The sequence below is a fragment of the Halichoeres trimaculatus genome, unplaced genomic scaffold (assembly GCF_033239565.1).
Source record: "Halichoeres trimaculatus isolate MK-OKI-2021-1 unplaced genomic scaffold, fHalTri1.1 fHalTri1_scaffold_20, whole genome shotgun sequence".
Lineage (NCBI taxonomy): Eukaryota > Metazoa > Chordata > Actinopteri > Labriformes > Labridae > Halichoeres > Halichoeres trimaculatus.
Window position 1 is genome coordinate 2,186,824 of NW_027437198.1, and position 26,048 is coordinate 2,212,871.

General features: G+C 40.2%; 1 long non-coding RNA gene across 1 annotated transcript in view; it reads right to left on the reverse strand.

The window, feature by feature from the left end:
- The window catches only part of LOC141809755 (uncharacterized), a 57,931-nt gene that overhangs the window by 28,397 nt on the left and 3,486 nt on the right, over nt 1–26,048 (reverse strand). The window contains exon 2 of the long non-coding RNA XR_012600011.1: nt 20,621–20,726. This is a non-coding gene — a long non-coding RNA (uncharacterized LOC141809755). The remainder of the gene's footprint in view (nt 1–20,620; nt 20,727–26,048) is intronic.

Here is a 26,048-nt window from a genome sequence, read left to right on the forward strand (position 1 = left end):
CTCTCAACCCCCCCGGTCACCCCCACCTACCACCCCCACCCAGCCAGACCCACCGCTGCCTCCACGACAGACAGCCCAGCCCTACGCCTCATGGGACCACCAGAAGCCCGGGGAATCCCAGCCCTCCCAGCACCTGTCCAATCACCAGTAGACACGGAATCCCTGCCTTTCACCTGCCTAAGTGATGGAGCTAATCACAGGGGACCAGAGAGTGTAAACATCTTCTGATTTGTTCTTAGAGGAGGCAGACATCATTTCATTGCTGATGTAGTCTAATAGAAGGTTCTTAAACTGATTGGTAGACAGATTTGCATTGCTTTTCCAATTCAAGAGGATTGTTTTCCTTGCGATGCATAGGGCAGTGAGGACCAAACATGCAGAGTTATAGTTCAAAAACGTGTCATCCAGGTCCCCAAGAAGGCATAGTCTGGGGCATACAGGGATATTACACTTAAACCATGTGGAAAGGTCTTCACACACCCGGAGCCAAAAGTTCCAAACAGGTGTACAGGACTATACAGCATGTAAATAATCATCTGGTGCGTTACTGGTGCAGTGTGAACAAATGTTAGATTGTGTTAGACCCATCTTGAACACCCTGTGTCCTGTGTAATGGATTCTGTGGATAATTTTGTATTGTATAAGTTGTAAACTTGAGTTTTTAGTCATTTTAAATGTGTTTGAACATATTTGCAACCAGCTGTCATTACTGAAACTAGCAGATAGGTCTGTTTCCCACTTTATTGTTGGGAGTGAGATGGAATCCTCTATCTTGACTAGTTGTCTGTATATTTTTGATAACAGTTGTGGGGCACTAAGGTTAATAAATTCAGCAACCCCAACAGGAAGTTTTAAATCCAGCTGGTCAGAATTATATTTCTTGCTAATTATGCATTTCATTTGTTGGTACTCTAGGAATTTGGCGCTACTGATTTCATATTGTTTAGTGAGTATCTCAAATGATATGAAGTTTCTGTTTTGAATGATATGTTCAAAATGTTTAATAATCTTTAATACTCCACTGAGTGAAGTTAATCATTTTCTTATTTTGTAGGATGTCAGGGTTGTTCCAGAGTGAAGATTTGGTTAGTTTAAGAAACTCCCACCAGGCTGTAAGAGTGGAATTAATGTTGATTTTTTTGAAACATTTATGGTGTCTTACGGTTGAGCTGATAAATGGCGGATTAGAAATTATTAGATCATCACATAGTGCTTGCTCTACATCAAGCCGTGGTTCATCTAGTTGGCTGGGACTCAGCCATTTTGAGATATATTGCAATCTGTTTGCTAGGAAATAGAGATGAAAATCGGGCAAATCCAAACCACCATTGTTTTTAGTCTTTTGTAGAGTTCTTAAGTTGATACGTGGAGGAACTTATTGATGACTGAGTCTAATGATTTAAACCAGGCGGAAAGGGGTTTGGTGGGGATCATTGAGAACAGATAGTTGACTCTAGGTAGAACCATCATTTTTATGGTAGCAACTCTCCCCATGAGTGATATGGGTAAGGATGTCCACCGTATGAGGTCATCCTCTATTGTTTTAAGAAGCTGGACATGATTTTGTTTTATTAGTTCAGAAAGATAGGGGGAAATGTTTATTCCTAAGTATTTAATATTCCCTAAATTTAGATTAATATCCTGATTATTCTGGAAAGTACAGTTGATGGGGAGAACAGTAGTTTTTGACCAATTTATGGAGTAATCAGAAATTGATGAAAATTTATTAATGAGTGTGCTTGTATGAGCGAGAGATGTTTGTGAGTTCTGGAGAAAAAGTAATACATCATCGGCATAAAGACTTGTCTTGTGTTCTATTCTTTTACCGCGAATACCTTTAATGTCTTTGTTTTGTCTGATACTAGCTGCTAAAGGTTCAATAAAGATAGCAAAAAGTGAGGGAGAGAGTGGGCAGCCCTGTCTAGTACCCCTTTGCAGATTGAAGCTTGGGGGAGTTTGATCGTTTGTCCTGACGCATGCATTTGGCTCATTATATAAAATCTTCAACCAATCAGTAAAGGATGGGCCGAATCCAAATTTGTTCAATGTTGCAAATAAGAACTTCCAGTTGACTCTGTCAAATGCTTTTTCTGCATCTAAAGAGATGATTGTGGATTCCAGCTTGTGTGATGTGGCATAATCTATCAGATTTATTAGTCTGCGCGTATTAGTGGAAGAATGTCTGCCCTTTATAAAGCCTGTTTGGTCAGGATGTATGATAAGAGGAGTAACTGTTTCTAATCTTCTGGCGAGGGCTTTGCAGAGTATTTTGAGGTCGGTGTTTATTAACGATATTGGCCGGTAACTGGATGGGTGTGTGGGGTCTTTCCCTGGTTTTAGAAGTAGGGCAATGTTAGCAGAATTCATGTTTTTAAGTATTTTACCTTTTCCCTTGATCTCTAAGACCATTTTATAAAATGTAGGTCCCAGCATGGTCCAGAATGCCTTATAAAATTCTGCTGGAAAACCATCTGGACCTGGGGCTTTATTACTGGGCATGTCTTGTAGTGCTTTATAAAGTTCCTCCATTGTGAGGGGAGAGTCCAGAGCCATTCCTTGTTGCAGTTGCAGTTTTGGGAGGTTAATATTGCTCAGAAATTCTTCAATACTGCTGTCGGGTGGGTCAATTTGTGATGAATAAAGTGTCTCATAAAAGTCCCTAAAGATGTGATTTATTCTGTCAGGGTCATGGATGATATTTCCAGCTGAATCTTTAACAGAGTTGATCATTGTTTTTTCTTTGTTTGTCTTCAGCTGATTAGCTAGGTATCTACCAGATTTGTTACTAAGTTCTCCAAGCGTAGTCTTTGGAGCATAAACTGAGTTTTCTTTTCAATTATTTCATTCAACTGAAGTTTCGCCTTCCTAATACTGTTCAGTATTTGCTCGTCGGCGGATGCTCTGTAACCTTCTTCTAGTGATTTGATTCTCAGCTCCAATTCAGTTGTTCGCTGCTTCTCTTCCTTTATCTTGTGTGATGAGAATGAAATTATTTTTCCTCGCATTACTGCCTTTCCTGCTTCCCCATACTTGATCAAACTTACACAAGGCTCGAAGCATAGCTCGTTTACTTTCCCTACAGCTGAAAGAAGGAGGGGGAACGGAGCGCACTAGCGCTGCGCGTAAGGACACATGACCAGTTAGTTAGGTCCAGATAAATGTTTATATTTCCGAAGACTTAATGCACTTAAAAAATATTTTATGTAGCGCACTCTTAAACTGTGGTATTACTTTTTGATTTAAGTTCTTGTAGGCAGAGAAAATAGCCTTTGAATTTGGTACCATCTGTCCCTGTTAGCGTCTATTTCCTCGTCACCTTCGATTAAAGTTTGTGTCTTACTGAGGGAGAGGAGACAACTTTCTACTGTATCTAATGTCCTTAGTGGTCACATAGAGCTCATACAACCCCACTTCAAAAAAACTGAAACATCCCTTTAAATCAGGTTAAAAATAAAAAAAAAAATTGTTTCAATTTTTTTTTATGATTTTTTTTTTTTTTTAAACAAAACTTTTGGCCTTGACTGAGCTCCATACATTTGGTTATCATCTCTACTTCATGCAAAGCAAATCTGTTGTGCAGTCTGTGAAAACTACAGAAGTGGATTAGGGCCATTTGGGAAGGAGAAAATATTTTGGGCAGGTCAAGATTATTGCTGCATTCTATTTGTACTCAGAGCTGGAAGTCAGGAGTGGGGTGTCATCTCCGAGGTTCAGCATTCCAGTTGCTAAGTCGGAAAAACTTGGTATAACAGCAGTATTTCTGTATATAAACATTGAATTATATTATGTACAGTGGCGTATCCAGGACATTTTTACCGTGGTGGCCAGGATGGGACCTAAAGTTAGTCTAGGGTGGCCTTGGTATCACGGAATTATACTCTCTCTCTCTCTTACACACACACACACATATATGTGTGTGTGTGTGTGTGTGTATATATGTATATATATATATATATATATATATATATATATATATATATATATATATATATATATATATATATATATATATATATATATATATATATACCGTAAAATACCAAATAAACGCTGGGTTCCAAATAAACGCCGGGTGTAGCAGCACGTTTAGCAAAATAGACGCCTGTTCCAAATAAACGCCGGGGGTATGGTAAGTTATTCGGCGCAGCCTACGAGCCGCAGGTCGTAGTTACAGAACACACATGCAAACGCTGAGCTCACACCTGACAGTTGGCTCTTGAAAACTGATTTTTGTGAAAGAAACATAATCAGACTGCACCTTATTAGTAGTGGTGCAACAGTTCATGATTGATCTGTGATCCGTTAGGATTGACGTAGCCGGTTCGGCACACACATGACCCTACAGCAGTGTTTTTTGTGCAGCAGAAGCCCAGAGTGCTCGCACCAAACACCCCCTCTCTGCTCGTCTGCCGTCTGCTCGTATGCCCGTCTGAGTGCAGACTCAGATAAGCCCATATTTTACTTGACCCAAAACACAAATAAACGGACTCCCACCGAAAAAATCTGACATTGGTCTGCATTCACGCTTTATTTAGAGAATTTGCAGCGTGTTGCTTTCACACAAAAACACCGCTAAATAAGGCTCTAGTTCTCATCTTGTCGTAAAACGGCGCTACCTCCGCTGCAGAGCCACAGCTGGGTACAGGGCGCTCGCCGCTTAGTGTATCAGTCCACGCGCGGCGTGCCAGATATAAACAAACGCAGGTAGTCTGCCAGGATGAATTATGCAATAACAACGTAAAGATGAGGAGGCTTTGAAGAGTCAAAGAAGACGTTACCACTTCCACTGAATGTTATTTCCTGGGAAAGAAATAAACACCTGTTCCAAATAAACGCCCGGTCCCAAATAAACGCCTGGTCTGCGCAGTGATTGAAACAAATAAACGCCCCGGCTACTATTTGGTATTTTACGGTATATATATATATATATATATATATATATATATATATATATATATATATATATATTAGGGGTGCACGATAATTATCGGACCGATAGTTAGAGCCGATAACGGGAAATTATCATGTCATTTCTATCGGTCCGATATTACGGCGGCTAGCCCCGATAACATGTGTATCTTTGTCAGCGCAGCGGTGCCCCGCTCTCACTGTAAGACATGAATGGCCTGCAGTGAGTGATGCTTTCAAGAGGCGTTAACAAAAAAAAAAAAATTACAACACTTTGTGACTGAGACGTTTAAGAGTTCCCCCTCATGTCAGATAAGACTCATTAACTTGGTCATATTGTTGTAGTTACAGACTTGAATTGTCATCCATAGTATTCTTTCAAATACTACTCATAAAAATGCAAATATAAATTTAAAAAGGTCGAAAGAAGGACTAACAAACGTGGGAACCGTGATTTTATGTCACACCCTAAATGCATCACAACACAGCACAGCATGTTGACGCTTCAAAACAGAAAACATGGAGTGGACTGTGTTGGACTTCTTTAAAGTTTCTGAAGAAGACAGTTATTCCAGGAAAGTTCCATGAGGAGGAAAAGGGAGCAGCTTCAATACTTTAAACATAATCAGTCAGCTGAAACGTAACCGTCACTTCGACAGAGTTTTGAAAGCATGAGGACACCCGGGATGCTAAAGACGCTAGTAAAGTAAAGCCGACCACAACGAATCCACTGGGACTTACACACTTTTGAAAAACCCACGGGCTAAGGTAATTTAATTTTTAATTTGTTTTGAATACAGTGTCAGGTCAGAACATGTGCCATCTTTATAGGCACGAACAAAACACAGAATGAAAATCATCATCTCCAGCTCACATACTCTCACACTGAGTGAGGTCTTCCTCACACAGACCTCCGCCCCTCCCTCCTGCTGCTCTCTGACTCTGACCCGCTCACAGCCGTCATGATGCCTTCATACTGACGGTCAAAATCACAAACACCTGCACTGAACACAGAACTAACAGCAGAGCTGTTACAGTATGAACGCCAGAGTCCGCACATGAAGGTGAGGGAGGTGCGTTGTTATGATAAAGTGACATGTTTTTTAAAGGTAGTATAGTATAGTATAGTATAGTATAGTATAGTATATAGAGGTGTGCTGATACATAGATTAGATTAATCGCGATGCGACACGTACTGGTTTGATGACGATTCATAAATACTCAAAATCAATGATTTTTCATAATAACTAAACGCCAGGAGCACGGACTCCACTTGCGGAACCAAAGTATTGTTCCTATGCACGACCCGGACATCTGTAGTGACGGACCAGTTAATATGGCGATGGCGACAGCTAGCTCTTTAGTCACCGTCACAGAGCGTGAGATTCGTTCTTCTGGTTTAAAAGCTAGTGTTTGGAAACATTTCGGATTTTATGACCAGGAAAATGGAAAGGGCATTGACAAAACCTACTCCATCTGTAAGGCGTGCAAGGCCAAAATTAAGTAAAGTGGAAACACAACGAACATAAGCCAGCACCTCACACGCTTCCACCCTGGATTAGTGAGGGAGAGGAATCCGCCGGTTGTTGCTGCTAACCAGCGAACAATAGAAGAAGGACTATCAAAACTTCCCCGCAGCTCTGAAAGGGCAAAACGAATCTCATCATCCATTGCAACCTTTATCGCCAAGGACCTGCGTCCATATGCTGTTGTCAACAACGAGGGCTTTCGTGCTCTGATGCGAACATTGGAGCCAAGATACAAACTACAAACAAAGTATTTTGCACAGAAAGCAGTTCCCGAACTCTACGATATGACGAAAACCGAAGTGCTGGAATCACTGAAGAAAGCATGCAGGGTAGCTCTGACATGTGATGCATGGACTTCAGTTGCTACACAGTCATATGTCACGGTAACGGCACACTTTGTGAGTGAGGGACAAAACGGCTGGGAGCTGGCGAGTTATGTTCTCCAAACCAGAGTGATGACTGACAGCCACACCGGTGCCAATGTTGCTGAACTGCTACAGAAAGTGGCAGAGGAGTGGCAGATAACGGACAAAGATTTGGTTTGGTCACCGATAACGCATCCAATATGACTGTAGCTGCCCAGTTGGGAAACTTCCTCCATGTTAAATGTTACGCACATACCCTCAACCTTGCGTCTCAGAAAGCACTCAAGTTACCCACTGTGACAAGACTCCTGGGCAGGATCAGACGGATCACCACCTTTTTTCACCGCAGCACTACTGCCAACCAACTGCTGAAGGAGAATCAGAACATGCTTAGTCTTAAAAATCACAAGCTTAAGACTGATGTGTGTACAAGGTGGAACAGTGCATATGAAATGGTTCAGAGGTTTCTCGGGCAACAGCCTGCAATCTGTGCCACCCTGCTGTCTCCTCAGGTGAGAAAAAAAGACTCAGACATTGCCACTCTCTCTGAAGCTGACATCTCAAATGCAGAAGATCTCATCGCTGCCCTCAAGCCGATGAAGAATGCCACTACTCTCATCTCTCAGGAGAAAACCCCAACTGTGTGTTTGATTGCTCCTGTACATGCCAAGCTCATCCAGAACACAAGGCCCTGTGCTGAAGATTCACCACTGGTCCGAGAGATAAAACAGGCCATCAGTGAAGATCTCAGCAAGCGATACAGCATTGAACAAGAGAGAAACACTCTTCACACAGCCTCTGCCCTTGACCCACGGTTCAAGGCCTTAGCTTTCCTTTCTGAGAAGGAGAGAGAGGATACATATGGGAGAGTGATTGCTGAGGCTGCAGCATTAGAGGTAAAAATCTTTAATTTTCTTTAAAAAATCAAATGTGTAATTGTCCCACTGGGCTAACCAAGAAAAAAATAACTAATACTGGTATTCCATCATAAAAGATTTATGATGTCCTATTAAAAAAATCCTAAATAATAAATAGAAAGTGTTTTTTGTCAAATGGGGTTTTATGATTTTGGAGTTGTGATTTGAATAGAACTTTAACTTTACTTGTTTTTACATTGTGCATTCATACAGCAAGAGATAGAGATAAAAATGGAGGCCCACCCAGACCACAACTCAGCCAGCTCAGCAACCAGTGAGGAGGACCCACACCAAAGTCCTGCTGCCAAAAGAAGGGTTTCATCATCTTCTCTACTAGATAATCTGCTGGGGCTTGGCTTCTCTGATCAGAGTATGAATCCAACTTTTAAAGTGTTAACATTTACCCAGTAAATAATTATTATTATTTTTTTAAATGTACTGCTGTATTTTGCACTTAAAGGAGGTAACTGTTGATCTGTTGTCAATAGTGGCAGTCTTTTGTTGTATTGGCTCTTTAGGCCACAGTTACAGGCACAAAGTTTATGCCATGGTTGCTGATGGACCACTTGACATCAATAAAAAATCCTTTTTTTGGATTTGACTTTGTTTGATTACCGTACTTTGATTTATGTGTACTGAGAAATAGCTGTACATTGTTTAAAAGTATGAAGTGGGCACTAAGTGAGGGGAAAAAAAGATTTACAAAAAATCATGATAATGGTTTTTATCATTAATATCATGATAATCGTTGAATAATCGAATCGTAGCACCCTGAATCGTAATCGAATCGAATCGTGAGGTGCCCTAGATGGTACACCCCTGATTGTATATGGTATAAAGGTGTTTCCATTGCATATATTGTGATAAACTTCTCTGAAAAATCACCTCAGAGCATAAAAACTTTTTATTCTAATTTGAGAGGTTTTGCAACATTTTGGTGTCTCTATTATTAATTTATTACGACATTTAAGTTGCAGAAAAAATTAAGTGAACCTCATTTACTGTAGTGAAAAGATATTCATTGGAATCAAACCAGAAGCCAGAGTGCTTTAAGGTAGGTAGATAGATAGATGATATAGATAGATGATATAGATAGATAGATGATATAGATAGATAGATGATATAGATAGATAGATGATATAGATAGATAGACCAGTCAGTCAGTCAGTCAGTCAGTCAGTCAGACAGTCAGACAGACAGACAGACAGATAGAAACTTAATTAATCCCTCAGGAAGGTTACCCCAGGAAATTCAGATTGTAGCAGCAGTTGCACCAAAGAATAGAACCAGCACACAAGTGGAAAAAATATATATAGGATACAAACTCAAGTTATATACAAGCACTATACTGTACACAGTAGCTGCAATTATAATAGTACTTTGGTTTTGTTTATAGAATTCACGTCATGATCTTAGGTTAATATGTAAATGTTTGAGAGTGTGTGTTATCGGTTATCGGTTATCGGTTATCGGTATTGGCCTGTAGAAGTTGAAACTTATCGGTTATCGGTATCGGTTCTAGAAAAAAGTTATCGTGCATCCCTATAACTATGTATACAAAGCTGCTTAATTGCAACAAACACTAGTCAGAAATTCTTAAATAAAAAGAATATAATGGAAGCTTATTTACATTGTACAACTGAACTCAGGATTTCCTACTGGGAACTCGGGGTTGGTGTGGGTGCTCCAACTTACGAGTTGGAAATTCTGACCTATGGAGCTGTTCCTGTTGGGCATCCCCACCTGGAACTCGCAAATTCTGACTTCCGAATACAAATGGAATGCAGCATAAAGTCGAAATGATGAGAATAAAATTGAAATGTCAAGATCAAAGTGGAAATGACGGGAATAAAGTTGAAAAACAAATTCAAGATCAAAGTCGAAATGGCGGGGTAAAGTTGGAATGTCAAGAATACAGTCAAAAAATAATTTGAGATCAAAGTCGAAAGGACGAGAAAAAAAGTCAAAATAACCTGGTCTGATGTTTACCGGCAGTACATTTTTATTGCATGCGGTGTTATATGAAGTGAGTGGGTAAGTAATGACTTTTCTGACTGGCCCTGAAGTATCCCCCCCTAAAACCAGCTCATTGGAGACTGGTGGGCACGACTTCAGGACAGACACCTAAAAAGAGCAGCAGATAGCAGAGAGGGACGACAGTAGGACCGCAGCAAAGCACGAGAAGCAACCCTGAAAAGAGCCAATTGCTCAGGAAGAAGAAGCAGCAGCGAGTTGTGGGCCTTTACGGTTTCCTGTGAAGCGAAGTAGGCTGATGTTGAGGCTGACCATTGCTGTGAGGCACTGGCATTGGCTTTGAGGGGAAGCAACGTTGGATGCACCCCTCTCTGAGTTAAGTACCCTCACATAGGCCTGGGCGATATATCAATTATATCGATTAATTCGAATTTTTCCTTGTGGATGATTTAAAAAATAAAAAAATCGATTTTTTTCCTCCCCGGTATTGTGCACCTTTTATACCGCAGCAAGCGCTGACTCCGCGTGTGAGCAGCGTGCTTTAACAGTTCACTATCAAAACAACAGAAACCTAAATGTCATAAAATGTTGTTGTGCGTCTCTGAGACCCAGCACTAGGGCTGAACGATTTTAAGAAAAGATTGAATTGCGATTTTTCTGGCAGATATAGTGATTTCAATTCAATTCACGATTTTCTTCAAATCAAGCTTCACATGTAGGGCTGAACGATTTTAGGAAAAGATCTAATTTTTCTGGCAGATATTGCAACGATTTTTTAATCATCAATAGTGATGATAAATAATTTGTTTTCATCAATTTCTACTCCTAAACAGAGGCTTTGTGTTGTTGACCTGCTTAACAGCACTTTTAACATATAGATTGTCTACAGATTTGTAAAACAGAATGTGTATCATACTTGACACAACAGATCCTGAGTCAGTCAGGAGCGCTGCAAAAAATTGCTGCTTTGGCAATCTCAAAATTGCATTGTCTAAAATTGCGATCTCGATCTGAAAACAATAAATTGTTCAGCCCTACCCAGCACCTTGATAGACACGTGTTCTTTATGGTCTGTATCAACAGCCCAAACAGGTTGATAGGATATCTCTTTCCTCAAATCCTTTGTTTTCTATTTGTCACTTTTCAGGAGTTTGATTAAGATCTTTGACTGAAATATTTACAAAGCCTGGACCCTTTTAGGTTCACCTGCAGATTATTAATAATGTGATTGACGCGCGTAAAACCTGGTGCTCTTCGAAGTTAATACTCCGATCACTTTGAGATTGAGACAGTAAAGAAATATACGTTCATTTTTCTCAGAACATCCCCACTCTACTGGAGAAAATCCCCTCTTATGGTGATTAGTGCTGCACGATTTGGGGAAAAGGTGCGATTTGCGATTAGGTGGACAATATTGCGATTGCGATTGTGCTTGCGATTTAATAAAAAAAGTTGTGTAATGATGAGTCAACAGACTTGCTTGGTTATCATGGAGAAAAATCGGAATTGCATGTGCTGACATTGCGATTGTGATTGCGATAACCTCTTTTGCGATTACGTAATTGCATGTGCTGACATTGCGATAATCGTGCAGCCCTAATGGTGATATGGATGCATCATGATTTGTGAAAGTAGATTGAGGGGAGGGAGACGGGACGACGATGGGCGATCGAACAGAGCGGCGCGCCGCTCGGACAGACATGACTGAGAAGTGGTTAAACTTTTACCTGAGGAAAGCTGAGTCCTGTCTTTCCCTGCAACTCTCTCTGTTCCACCAACTAAATCCTCCATTCAGCATAAATCCTCCATAAGCTGACGAGCAGAGCAACATAACGCACCAGCATTGAGGTGCGCTCTGTCAAGCAGGGGCGGACCAGACTTTTTAGCTTGGGTTGCCCCGACCAGGGCACTGACTCATGCAGGGAGGCATGAATTTTATGAGTCCACACTTGATTAAATACCATTTATTTTTACTTATTTGTTTGTATTAAAATTGAAGGATAAACAGGCTATAGCCTTAGAAAAATAAAAGTAGACAGAAACAAAGTTTTTTTTATTTAAATCATTTAAAAGTAGAATATAACTGAATAGTGCTGTAGTGCACTGAAACAGTACAGTACACGCTTTTTCTAGCGGTATTTTTAAAGTCAAAATGTACAAAATGGTGCAGCTTTCAATGTGAATGTAAATAAGTCTGCCTCCTTTAAAACTACAAAGTGAAGTTACTGAAACAGAAGAAAAGCTGAAATTTCAATTCCAAGAGTCAAATAGAGGTTACTTTTGTTAATTTTTTGACAAAATTAAAACAAAACTGGTTTTGAGTTATCCCTTTCATTTGTACTTACTGTTTTCTTCAAGAGGAAAAAAAATCGTCAAAAGATCGAAAATCGATTTTTTTGTGAAAAAATCTGAGATTTTATTTTTAGGCCATATCGCCCAGCCCTACCCTCACAGGACCTTTTTGTATTGAACCTCGGTTTTAATTGGGTCAAGGAACTTTTTAAACACTAAACACAAGTTTTATTCTATTCTCTCTGTGGGTTTTAAGTGTTTTAAGATCCTTTAGGGAGCAAATTTTTTTATGCTGGTTCGTTTTTAGGATTTTACTCAGACACTTCTTTCTAGACCTGCAACCTATCACAGAGTCATAGTGTGTGTGTGTGTGTTTGTTTTTTTGTCAAATATTTTCATTAAATTTTCTGTTATTGATGTGTGTACAGGAAAGAAAAAGGCATTTTAGGTACACAAAGCAGAAAAATTTTGGGACAAAAACATTATATTCATTCACACTTATTCACACTACAAGAACTAATAGACAAGACAACACGCTCAATCGACATAGGGTATCTACAAGTGGACAAGTGGTATCGCAGAAATGAAGGGGAAGGGAAAGACAAGAGAAAAAGAAAGAAAAAGAGGAAAGGAGAAATATGCATTTAAGTATGTAATAATATTCAAATAATGAAAATAAATTAATAAATATGAAAATAAATAAATAAAAAACAAAATCAGCAAGTCAGTAGTTCATATGTTTTCAGCCTCATTGACAGGGTATCTATATGAAGTAAAAATGGTTGCCAGATTTCATGGGAGGTCTTAAGAATAGAATAGAATAGAAAAGAAAATACTTTATTTATCCCCAAGGGGAAATTAAGGAGTCATGGGAGTCAAATTCAGGTTTCATGGGAGGTCTTAAGGGAACCTTTCAGGAAGAATCTGATTTTCTCAAGTCTCATGCAATGTAAAATTTCTTGAATACTCTGTTATGTGTAGGTGGGGATAAATGAGTCCATTTAAGAAGAATGAGCCTACTTGCTAGCAAGGTAGAAAAGGCAAAAATACGATATGAAGATTTTGACCAGCCAGAGGATGGAAGCAGTCCAAAAAGAGCAATAAGAGGGTCGGGGTTCACAGTGCAGCCAAGGACTTTCCCTAATGTATCAAAAATGGCGCCCCAAAAATCAGTCAGTTTAGTGCATGACCGAAACATATGCATGTGGTCAGCTGGAGACAGTTTACACCTGTTACAGGAGTCGTCTCTATCTGGATAGATTATAGCTAGTCTCACATTAGTGAAGTGTCTCCTACGTAAAATCTTACATTGTAGAAGTCGGTGTCTGACGCATATAGAAGAAGTATGAGCAAGGTTAAGTATGCGGTTCCATTGTTCGTCGGAGATTGTGATACTGAGGTCCTGGTCCCAAATAGCCCTGAGGGAGTGGAGGGAGGTGGGGTTTATTCTGAATATTGAGTTTTACAAGACTGAGGTCAGGGATTTATGATTTATTTTGGTCAAAAGAAGGGAATCCATCAAAGGTCTCTGGGGGGATTGGGAAAGGGAAGGAATTGATTTTTCACAAATGACGGATCTGAAAAAACGGGATAAGTGAGATTAAAGTAGAGATTTTTTTTTGATAGTTCTGCAAATGAAGGGAAAACACCCAGGATATAAAAGTCATCAAGAATTTGCAGACCTTTATTTGACCAAGATTCAAAAGCTAAGTCGGAGCGGGATGGAAGAAAAAAAAGAATTCGATAAACTGGAGCAAGTTTCGATGAGGAATGTAGGCCAAATTATTTCCTTAATTGACTCCAAATTTTCAAGGTCTCAGAAACAATGACGATCTGTGCTATTCGCTTGATTGGTGAAGGTAACTGTGAACAAATCACTGACCATAACGCAACAGGTGAGGAGGCTAGTTCCATGCAGGCCCATAGAGGGTGATTATTAGGAGCGATCTTAACATTCCAATAAAGGATTTGCTGGTATTACTAGCCCAGTAGTATCGGCAAAAATCAGGTGAGGCCAGACCCCAGAGAGATTTAGGAAGTTGGAGAGTTGATCTTTATTCTAGCTTATTTATTGCACCGTAAAAAAAGGAATTAATCAGCTGGCCAAGTGAAGAAAAAAAAGATATGCGGCTGAGCACTGGAACATGTTGAAAGATATAAAGAAAGCAGGGAAGTACTATCATTTTGATCAGGTTGATACGACCTGGTAAAGATAAAGGGATAGTGGACCACCTAGTCGGATCTGATCTGATCTGCAGCGCTCAAGTAAAGATTGAAAGTTTTTTGCTAAAAATTCGGGGAATGGTTTTGTTACAAGAACACCAAGATATTTTAATCCTTGGGTCACTTTCCTAAAAAGAAAGCGGGCGAGAGGGAGGCTCTCTGCAGTGGAGTTAATTGGAAGGTACTCGCTTTTATGTAGATTAATTTTATAGCCAGATAATTTCATAAATTGTTCTAGAAGTGATGAAGTTGGATTGGTGATGTAAAGCAGAAGGTCATCTGCATAAAGAGATAAGCCAAATTGAGAAAATCCCTTCAAATTTATCTTCATAACGAAGCCATACGGCTAAGGGCTTGACAGCTAGAGCAAACAGAGATGGGGAAAGCAGGCATCTCTGACGAGTGCCCCGGGATAAAGAAAATGAATTCTATTTTCATGCCGTTAATATAAATCCTAGCCACAGGGGAAGTGTAAAGAAGCTTAATCCATGGTATGAAGTTGGAGTCAAAACTGAATTTACTTAGAATATGGAACAAGTAGCTCCACTCGACCCGATCAAAAGCCTTTTTGGCATCTAGAGATAGGATGATTTCAGCCGGGATGGAGTTTAAAGAAGAGCAGATGATGTTGAATAACCTTCTAGTATTACTGAAAAAGATTGTCGACCAGAGACGAAACTGGTCTGGTGCGGGTTTGTTAGTGTTGGGGTGACCTTCAGGAGACGAGTGGCGAGCACTTTGGACAAAATTTGAGAGTCAACATTTAGGAGGGAGATGGGCCTATAGCTGCTGCAGTGGAGAGGATTTTTATCCTTCTTAAGTAACAAGGTTATTGACTAGAGGTCGACCGATATGGGTTTTTTGGGGGCCGATGCCGATGCCGATGCTTTCCAAATTTGGGCAGCCGATTTTTCCAATTTGATATTCAGGCCGATTGTTAAATAAATATATATTTATCACATTTTTGTGAAACGCAGCAATTTCTGAGCAACTAAAAGAAATCTATTACAACAAGTCGTGTCCAGTCCTCTGAACATGTATTCAGCTTAAAAAACAATGAAATATTTTGTCTGAGTAAACACACAATGTAACAAGCAGTAGTAAACATTCACACTCTTCTTAAAATGTCAAAAAAGAAATTTAAACTTATTAATATAATTTGAACAAAAGTATGTAATGTATCCAAGTGGTTCCACAAGTTTGAGGTGCTCATCTTTTTTGTGCCTGATCAAAAATTGCGTCATTTTATACAACGGATCAAAAATCGGCTTTTTAAAAGAATATACGGCCGATGGCCGATAGAGACAAATGTCCAAATATCGGCCCGATATATCGGCCGGCCGATATATGGGTCTACCTCTATTATTGACGCTTCTGAGAATGTAGAAGGAAGTTTCCCTCTTGCAAATGCATCATTAAATACCCTTACTAGGATGGTAGCTAGTTTTCTGGAAAAGGTTTTGAAAAATTCTGTGGAGTATACGTCTGGTCCAGGGTAGGGTTGGATACCGAAATTCGGTTCTGAGTAGGAACCGAATAAAAAAAGGTGGGTACCTGGTACCCATAAAAAATATTTACTTTCGGTTCTGCTTTTCGGTTCTTGGATGGACATACCTTATTTTACAAAGGCTGCGTGTCTGCCAGGAAACCTCAGCGAGCAGGCACTGGGAGACCTGTCTGTTACGTGACTAGGTCACACGTTCAGCGTGAGTGTGTGACGTAGTCACATAAAGGAAAAAAAACACCAGAGAAACTTTGCTAACCATGGACCATGGTAAACGCTCTAAAGTGTGGCTTCATTTTGAAAGACAAAGAGATGAAAAGGGAAAGTGCAACATATGCCACAAGCTTATTAGCTGCAAGACAGGCTGCACGTCAAATCTGACGAAACATTTACGACTACATGGCATTGAGCTGAAAGACTGTACAGTGTTCAATCTTATGCGGACCGACACAGCCAGTGCTAATGTTGCTACAAGCGTTAGCACCTTGCCAGCAGCCCCTAAAGAGACACCGTTCACATTGGCGAAAAAAAGGCTGACAAAAGAGAAAACTGAGGAGTGTCACCGTGTGGTAACCAAGTTTGTAGTGAAAGGACTACATCCTTTCTCGGTCGTCGAGTCTCCATCATTCAGGTAAGTTAAACAATGTAACGTCACATATTTCCATCCTAAATCCTGTGGCAAAAATACTGTATTTCGTCTTGTGTAGACTTATATTTCCCTGCAAACGTCAATGACACGCAAACCATAAAACGGTTGAATTTGTATAGAATTAAATTAAGATGAATCTATACAATAAAATTAACACAATGCAGACATTCTGTATTCATTATAAATATTTTCAGCTTGTGCATTTGTGTATTTCTGCCACTGCAACGCTGTATTACTGATTTCCTAACAGCACAACAGTGTGATTTGGGTTGGAAATGGACAAGGCCTAAGTTTGTAGAATTAAATAAAAAAAATTGGTACTGATGTATTGTATAATGACAGCTACTGTTATGTTGGATTTTTCTTTGCAAGGAGATGATCAGTGCCCTGAATGCAAACTACACACCTCCCTCCAGAGATATTTTGGCAAATCATTTAATTCCTGCCTGGTACAAGGTGGAAAAGTCAAACATTATATCTGAGCCCAATGATGTCAGCAAAGTTGCCATAACCAGTGATGGCTGGACACGCTTGACCAAAGATCATTACCTTACAGAGACAGCACACTATGTTGTTGAGGGAAAGATGACACAAAAAGTCCTCAGAACAAAAGCAGTCTATAAATCACAAACAGGACCAGCAGTGGCTCAAGAGATTAGTGACATTTTGCAGGAATTTGGAATAATCAACAAAATCACAGCTCTCACTGTTGACAATGCAACAAACATGAATGTGGCAATACAAAGGCTACAGCTCATAAAGCTAGCCTTTTTTGCACATATACTAAATCTGGGAGCACAAAGTGTGTACTCTGTCCCATCAGGGGCCAATTTGACAGCCAAGATCAGAGATGTTGTGGTCTGGATGAAGAGGTCATTCATGGCAAAGATTGTGCTCCAAGAGAAACAAAAAATCCTCAGTAAGTATCCCTCAGAGTTTGTCTTGCAGAACGGCTAATAAATTATTGCAGAACAATAATAGATCCTTTTCCTTTGATTTTCTGTTTGTGTTATACTGTAGATCTGCCTCAGCACGCCCTGATCCTTGATGTTAGGACGCGTTGGAACTCCCTCTACATGATGATGGAACGATTCCTCGAGCAATTTCCTGCAATTCAGGCAGCCTACCATGATCAGCGTCTGAAGAAGCCATTGGAGAGGGACCGGCTTGTTCGACTGACAGATGAAGACTTCAGAAAGGCAGAAGAGTTCATAAATCTGATGAAAGTGTTATACACATCCACACTCTGTGTTTCATCCGAAACAAGTCCTACATGCAGTCAGATCCTGCCAATTCTGAAGAAACTCGAGATGCATTTTACTGTGAAAGAAGAGGACACTGTTTTTGCATCCACCCTTAAGCAGGCTGTCTGGGGAAACATGTCAAAGCGGTACCAATATGATGTCATTAGAAGTTTTCTTGAAGAGGCGACTGCAGTTGACCCACGTTTCAAACACACTGTAGAGGACAGCACTGTATGGGAGCGGGTCAAGGAGAAGATGATCGCAGGAAAGTCAACAGAGTCTGAGAAGGCAACAGAGCAGCACGGTGGAGAAGGTGATGTGATTGTGTCAGAGGGAGAGGATGAACAAGAGATAAGGGAAAAAGAAGGAGAGCAGAGTGAGAGAGGAGAAGGAGAGGAGAATATGCCACCTCCCTGCAAGAGGGCAAGAAAGTCTCCACTGGAGGAGCTTTTTGCTCATGACGACAACCTGAAAACCCAGATCCTGACAAACAGAACCACATCCATCCAGCACCAAATTGAGACAGAGCTGAAGATGTACCAAGAGGTACCACCATTACTGATGTCTGATGACCCTACTGACTGGTGGTGGAACAACAGAGTCATGTACCCTTCTCTATCAATGTGGCTTTTCCGTATTTGTGTGTACAGGCATCCTCAGCCCCTAGTGAGAGGGTTTTCTCCACAGCTGGAGACACCATTTGCCCAGAGAGATCACGCATACTACCAGAAAAAGCTGATAAGCTGATTTTTCTTAACAAGAATTGTTGAGGTGGACACTTTGACATAAACTTTTGTAGTTTTTTTTATGGTTTTGGTTTTTGATTGTAGACAGCTAAAATGCACTAAATAGACTTGAAGATGCATTTTACCCTCAGTTCTGCTTGGACATGATGTGCATGAATGTGCACCACAGATGCACTTAATTTTTATTTCTCATGTTAACCTCATTGCTGCTAAGACATGACTTGTGTGCAAAATGTACAGTGCACCACGGTATGCACTTTATTTTTATTTCAGTTTATTTCTCAGGGGTATCTACTAATAGTAAGCAGCTATTATTTACTGAATGCACTTTATTTCTCAACATTTATTTTTTTACAGTGCATGCACTGCAGTATAGTATTCCAGCACACTGTATTTTTGTTTACAATTTTCCAAAAGGTAAAGGAATAAAGCTACATTAGTTAAATAAACTATTGACCTTCTATTTTTTTTTACTATTTTGGAATCGTGATAAGGAATCGTTTGGCACCAGAATTGATCAGCAGAATTGGAATCGGAATCGGATTCATAAAAATCTTAACGATACCCATCCCTAGTCCAGGGGATTTGGAGCTTTGTAAAGACCCAATAGCTTCTTGGACCTCGGCAACTGTTATGGGGGCTCCCAGATTACTAAATACATTGTTGTCTACTTGAGGGAATGTAAAGTAGTCTAGGGGGTTTGGCTCTGACCAGTTGTGGAAGGAGATTTCAGACGAGCAGAGTGTTGAATAATATTTAGAGAAAGTATTACAAATTACCCTAGGATCTGTTGTAACCAACCCAGCTGGGGATGCTATGTTAGGTATGAGTTTAGAGGCAGTTGCAGAGCGGGCTTGATATGCTAATAGTTTGCCAAGTTTATCAACTTGTTCAAAGAAGCGTTGCTTTGTTTGTAAAAGCTGAATCTCAACTTTGCTGGTTGATAACAATTCACATTGAGACTGTAGCTGTAATCTCTTTTTGTATAATGCAGCTGAGGGATTAGAGGCGTATTGAGCGTCTAAAATACGGATTTCATCGGATAGTTCTGTTGCTGGGGAAATTTTTCCTGTTGCACTCAAAATAATGTTAAAGATTACAAAATAACAGTGTGATGAATCATTTCCTTTAATTCACATGCAGCATGGAGAGAAGACCTCTGCTAGGTGTTCTCTCCCAACAGAGAGTCTTGGCTTTTATACAGTTTGAGCTGAGGTGATAAATATTCCACAGGACAGCTGCACTGCACCCATGTCAATGAACATTTGTTAAGATTCAAAAAAACACATGTCCAAACTCCTGTGGGGGTTTACCCTTTCTCAAACTGACCCCCTACGGTTAAAGCTATTCCCCGTCGGCCTTATTGCCCCCAATATAAATCCCTTGGTCATACACTCAGTCAGACTTTCACATGGGGGAATAATACACTAGTCAGGTTTTAACATGTGTTCAATTCTCACACTGTCAACTTCAATCTCAAACAATCCCACAGTATATCACTGCTGATATCAGGCATGTCACTTATTGTAATTGTTAAAGAAGAAATTGATTTCCTCAATGAGAAATTCTTTAAATTTAGCTTCAGAGAGCAACTGTGACTTAAATTTCCAGAATTTGTGAGGTCTGCAGAGGGAGAAAGTAATGTCTAATGATGCACGGGCATGATCAGAGATGACTATACTATGATATTCACAGGCAACAGTACTGTGCAACAGTTTATTATCCAGTAGGAAGAAATCTATTCGTGAGAAGCTATGGTGCACATGAGAAAAGAAGGAAAATTCTTTATTGTAAGGAAACCTAGTTCTCCAAGGGTCAGACAATCCCAAATGGTCTGTATGAAATTTTAAGGTGGTAGCTCATTTAGTTTGAGCGATATGTTTAGCAGATGATCTATCAAGTGTAGTGTCCTGTACCAGATTAAAATCCCCCCCCCCAATAATGATAAGGTGGTCTTAAAGATTAAGTAAAGAAGAAAAAAAAAAGATATAAATTTTTCATCATCCCAAGTGGGAGCATACACTGAAGCCAGGACTACAGGGTGGTTTGTCAGAGACTATAACAACATGTCCGTTAGGATCAGATATAGTAACAGAGGTTTCGAAGGAGTTGTATAACAATTGCAAGCACCCCTTACTCTCTCAGTAAACCCAGAGTGGAATAAGTGACCCATCCAAGCCCTTTTTACACAAGATATTTCAGAACTGCGAAGGTGAGTTTCTTGTAAGAAGCACAGATCTCCCTTTAGGTGTTGCAGGTGTGATATTACCTTGTTGACTTTGACGACATTATTCATTCCTTTGACATTCCATGAGACGAAACGAAGATTTCTACCATACATCAAGATGGATTATTCACAGAACTGGCTGACTGAGCTGTGAAAAGAGCAGAGAGAGAAAATGAAACAGAGAAAGAGAGAAGAAAAAAGAAAAACAAGGAGGAGGGATAACAAGATACAAGGAGAGACAAAACTTACACACATACTTCTCATGCACTCAAAACAAAACAAAACAAATGAATCCTTTTGGAAAACTAAACTTCTGTATCATACAAGATACAAGACTTTCTATTCCTACTACTCCATCTTACTCCTGCTCCCATTACAAAACATACATGAAGAGAATTGACCCCTAGAACAAGGAATGGCAACTGCTCAAGAGATTATGCAAAAAAGAACAGCACCTAAAGCACTAAAGTTTCCGGTATGTGAGTATTAAATGTTAAAACATTCAAAACATACAACTGGTGGTGGGCGGATTCACATTGGGTCACTAAGTTATCTCATTTATCACTATTAATTCACAGCTGCAAAATTCAGGACATTGCTAACTTTTCATATGATTCTGGGGCTCCTGCACACTGTCAGTGCTGACTCAAAAGGTCGTCGGACCCTGGCATACTGTCATTACTGCCTTTCATATGGTTGTGGGGCTTCTGCACACTGTCGTTGCTGACACAAAGGTAGTCGGACCTCTGCACACTGTCACTTCTGTCACAAATGGTCGTCGGACTTCTGCACACCGTCACTGCTGACAAATGGTCGTTGGACCTTAGTTTAGTGTCATTGCTGACATAGCAGTTATTGGACCTAGGCTTAGGCCATTGCTGACATAGCAGTCGTCGGACTTTGGCTTAGTGTCATTGCTCAAATCAAAGGTCATCTAGCGTCCCACCTCAGTCATCGCCCACATCAAAGGTCTTCGGACCTCTCATCTCTGTCACTGCTCACATCAAAGGTCGTGGGGCATCTCACCTCTGTCATTGCTCACATCAAAGGTCGTCGCCCCTCTCTCCACTGTCATTGCTCACATCCAAGGATGTCAGACCTCTCACCTCTGTCATTACTTACATTAGAGGTTGAGTTCTAATCATCATATTTCCTGTCTATCTTCACTTACCCCAATTATTTGTATTATTTAACATTATTTCTATGCCTTCTCTTTGCTTTTATCTAGAATATCAGACTCCCCCTAAGGTAAGTATTCTTACGGGTGATATCATAATTCATAACGCCATTGTACCCCCTACATTGATTATTTTGCTCAACGCTTGATGGGTTCTAACCGCCAAACTTCATTTGCATGCATTTATTCATTCATGGTCAATCATTCATTTGTTCATTACTTTTTCTGTTGTATAAGTCTCTCCTGATTGAACTACTGTCAGATCTGAGATGGGGCATTTTCTATGATGTTACTCAGTAAATAATTTGACCTCTGCAATATATCAAGCCACCTGAAAGATCAAAACTTTATTAGAACACTGCGTTGGCTTTGCCTTTCCCACAAGGTATGAATCAAAGCAAAAACAATAGATCTTAAAGTGTTCAAAACAGTTTGCATGATAGGCCTGGGCAATATATTGATTATATCGATTAATTCAATTTTTTTCTTGTGGACCATTTAAAAACTGAAAAATTTGAATTTTTCTCCCCCGCTATACCGTCTGTTACATTTATACAGCAGCAAGCGCAGACTCCGCGTGTGTGCAGCGTGCTTTAACAGTTCACTAACGAGACAACGTAAACCTAAATGTCATAAAACGTTCTTGTGTGTCTTTGACACCCAGCACTTTGTTGGACACGTGTTCCTTATGGTCTGTATCAACAGCCCAAACAGGTTGATATAAACTAGACCTCTCGTCAGTAAACGTTCAAATCCCTTTCCTCCAATCCTCTGTTTTCTATCAGTCACCTTTCAGGAGTTTGATTAAGATCTTTGACTCAAACATTTCCAAAGCCAGGACCCTTTTCTGTTCACCTGCAGATTATTAATGATGTGACTGACGCGCGGAAAACCTGCTCTTCGAAGTTAATACTCTGATCATTTTGAAATTTAGATAGTAAATAAATACACATAAGTTTTTCTCAGAACATCCCCACTCTATTGAAGAAAATCCCCTCTTATGGTGACATGGACGGATCATGATTTGTGAAAGTAGACTGCGGGGAGGGAAATCATTTAAAAGCAGAATATAACTGAACTAGTGGTGCAACGGATCGTTCCTCGGATCAACAGTCATGGATAGGATCAATTTTCGGATCAGCAAAAAGCAAAAAAAATAAAATAAAATAAACAAGTTTTGTCCGTTTATTAAACACTTAAATTATTAAATTAAATATATATGAAAGTAGTGCACAAGGCATATCTTTTTTAAAACATAGTTATTAATGTAAAACAATTTAAAGTGCAATATATAGGCATATCTCCTTCCTTTAAAATTTAACAATGAACCAAAAATCAACTTAAAGTGCAACAGCAACATAAAAAGGCATATCTCCTTTTAATGTTGGTTGAAAGACCAGTATTAAAATAGAAATCAAAGGTAAACATTAGAAGACATCTTCCTTGAAACAAGGAGAGTGAAAGAACCTGAGCTTATAATTTCAGATTTTTTTTCAAAAAGACATGCAAGATATAGATATAACCAATATGGGAATGGAATGCAAAGTGAACGGCAGGTCATCCTCGCTCTCATAATCACTCATCTTTACGTTGTTATTGCATAATTCGTCCTGGCAAACTACCTGGGTTTGTTAATATCTGGCATGCTGCGCGTGGACAGATACACGAAGCGGTGAGTGCCTCGTAGCCAGCTGTGGCTCTGCAGTGGAGGTAGCGCCGTTTTACAACACGATGAGAACTAGAGCCTTATTTAGCGGTGTTTTTGTGTGAAAGTAATGCACTGAAAATTCTCTGAATAAAGCGTGAATGCAGACCGATATCAGATTTTTTCAGTGGGAGTCCCTTTATTTGTGTTTTTGGTCTGTCTGAGTGCAGAGGAAACCATCAGACGAGCAGGGAGGGGGTGTTTGGTGCGAGCGCTCTGGGCTTCTGCTGCACAAAAAACACTGCTGTGGGGGTAATTTCTGCCCTAAACCTTGCGATAGGACCCAACTTCCATCCCGAAGTATCACTTTAGGCTTTATCTCTTCTCTATGTGTGTTCCTCTCCTCTCCTCCTCCCCTCCTCTGCTCTAGGTGAGTGTTGCTGGTGAGATCGGTGCAGTGTGAGCTTAAACGAGCTTCATCTGATAAATGTCCTCACTTTTAAAAAGTCACGGAATTTTTGGCGCTAGATCGTGACTTAAATCCAGGAATCCATTTACCATAGAGAGCAAATAAGACGCGAGTGAAGTTTTAAATCACGTTACCAGGAGCTACACACCGGGAGCTGTCACGGTGTCTAAGACGGAGACTGGAGACGAGCACATCTGGGCGCCTGTCAGTAGAAGACTTTGCGAATGGACCATTGAGCAAACACTTTGTGCAGACAGTGCTCGTGGGAGTTGTAGTGTCATAGTCTCATACTGCAATGGGTTTAGTATTTCAGATGCCGTTTCAGAAAACTACAATTAAATAATTCAACCCGCCGAAGTCACTAGTAGGAGTTACGGTTTTACCCGCTACAGCTGAAATTCACAAGGATGAAAAATACATCCATGCGCGCCCGATTACGTGATGACAGACTCGCCGTCAGCGCAGTTTTCGAGCGGGTATCCGGATTCTGTGGTAAGCTTGCTCTCTGAAGCCTTCAAAAGCTCACCTTCCCGTTGTCTCAGGTCAGCCGATCAGCTTCTCCTGAAGGTCCCTTAGACCAAGCGGAAGCTCAGAGGGGACCGTGCCTTTGCTGTCGCAGCCCCAAAACTCTGGAACGGGCTGCCTCATAGCATTAAACAGGCCCCGTCTCAGCCTGTTTTTAAATCCCTTCTTAAGACCCACTTCTTCTCCCTGGCCTTTGAAGCACAGTAGCCAGCGATTGTTTTATTTATTTTTATCAATTTTATTTATCTTCTTCGGTGTTTCTATTCATTCTAATTTGTTTTATGTCTTTTATATTGCTCCTTGTCCTTGACATATTCATTTTACTTATGTTTTATGTCTATTCCTTTATCTTGTATGTTATTCACTCTCTTGTACAGCACTTTGTTTTAACTATGGTTGTTTTTTAAAGTGCTTAACAAATAAAGTTGGATTGGATTGGATTGTAAAAGCTTCTTCGTTGTCCACAAACATCTCTCAATATCACTGCCTTCATTACAGGTGGGTGCTACTCCGCCTCTGCTCTCCGTCATTAATTACTCTCTTCACGAAGCACATTAATCTGACAAATCGGATGGACAGTTGCATATTGGACGATCGTTCTGCCAGTCACACTCATCATAGATCGATACGCATCAAGCCACTGTATGACGTGGCAGATTTGGGCCGCTGCTGCTTGTTTGTGAAATCCTGATTGGTCCGCAAGACGGACCAATTGGCTGCTCCCCTGCAGCTCCCGCCTCTCTTTCCTGACAGGTTCATTCGGAACTCCATAGAGTGAAATTGTTGGTCAACGAAGGGCGGCCAGACCGACCTGCAGAATTTTCACAATCAGGCAGGTTTGTCTGCGCCAGATTTCCTGCACTATGCCGGAGGTCTTCAAGCCCTGCGTATCGTTTCAGAGCTCTTATTGGAACTTACTAAGTATTTTGGATTTCCCTTTTCATATTTGAGTTCTGTTATATGCATTTTTTTTTGCCCTTTCTGCATCCGTTGAGATCGCTTTTGGAGTTGGATTTTTGCACTTTTAGTTCGCCTTTTCAATCATACGTTCTGGATTTATACTAAAATAAACCAAAGACACCAGACTTTGATTATCGTCTTTTTTGTCATCGAGCCCGTCAGGCAAAGCCTCTGGACAAAAGAGTGGTGTTAAAGATCACTCTCAACGCTAGGCTAAGTGCTAGTGATCTCTGGCCTGAAAAAAGAAAAAAACCTGAGAAACTCTTCATTTCCTTGGACTTTTATATTTCTGGTGTATATGTATTCTTGTGGTCCATTGTTTGGCATGTATTGTAATTATTACAGATGATTAATTGTGATAATTAGGGACCAGAATGTAGGTGACGGATCTTACGAATGAATTGAGAGGGGTCCAGCTGCAGACCTCCACTCTCAGCCGACCAACGGCTGCTCCAACGTGAATGGGAAGCCAGCTCCAATGTGAGACGGATGTGACGTAAAACTTTTCCCTTTTTTCAGTATTACACGGGTTGCACGGGTAGACCGGAGCTTTATGATAATTCGTACCAAAAGACGAACATATAGGTTGTGATGTCATGTAAATGAACGTCCTTTGTTATGAAATTGAAACTGAACTTCAGCACACAGTTCACGTTTATATGATAACAATGTAAGGATCAATATATTGATCCTT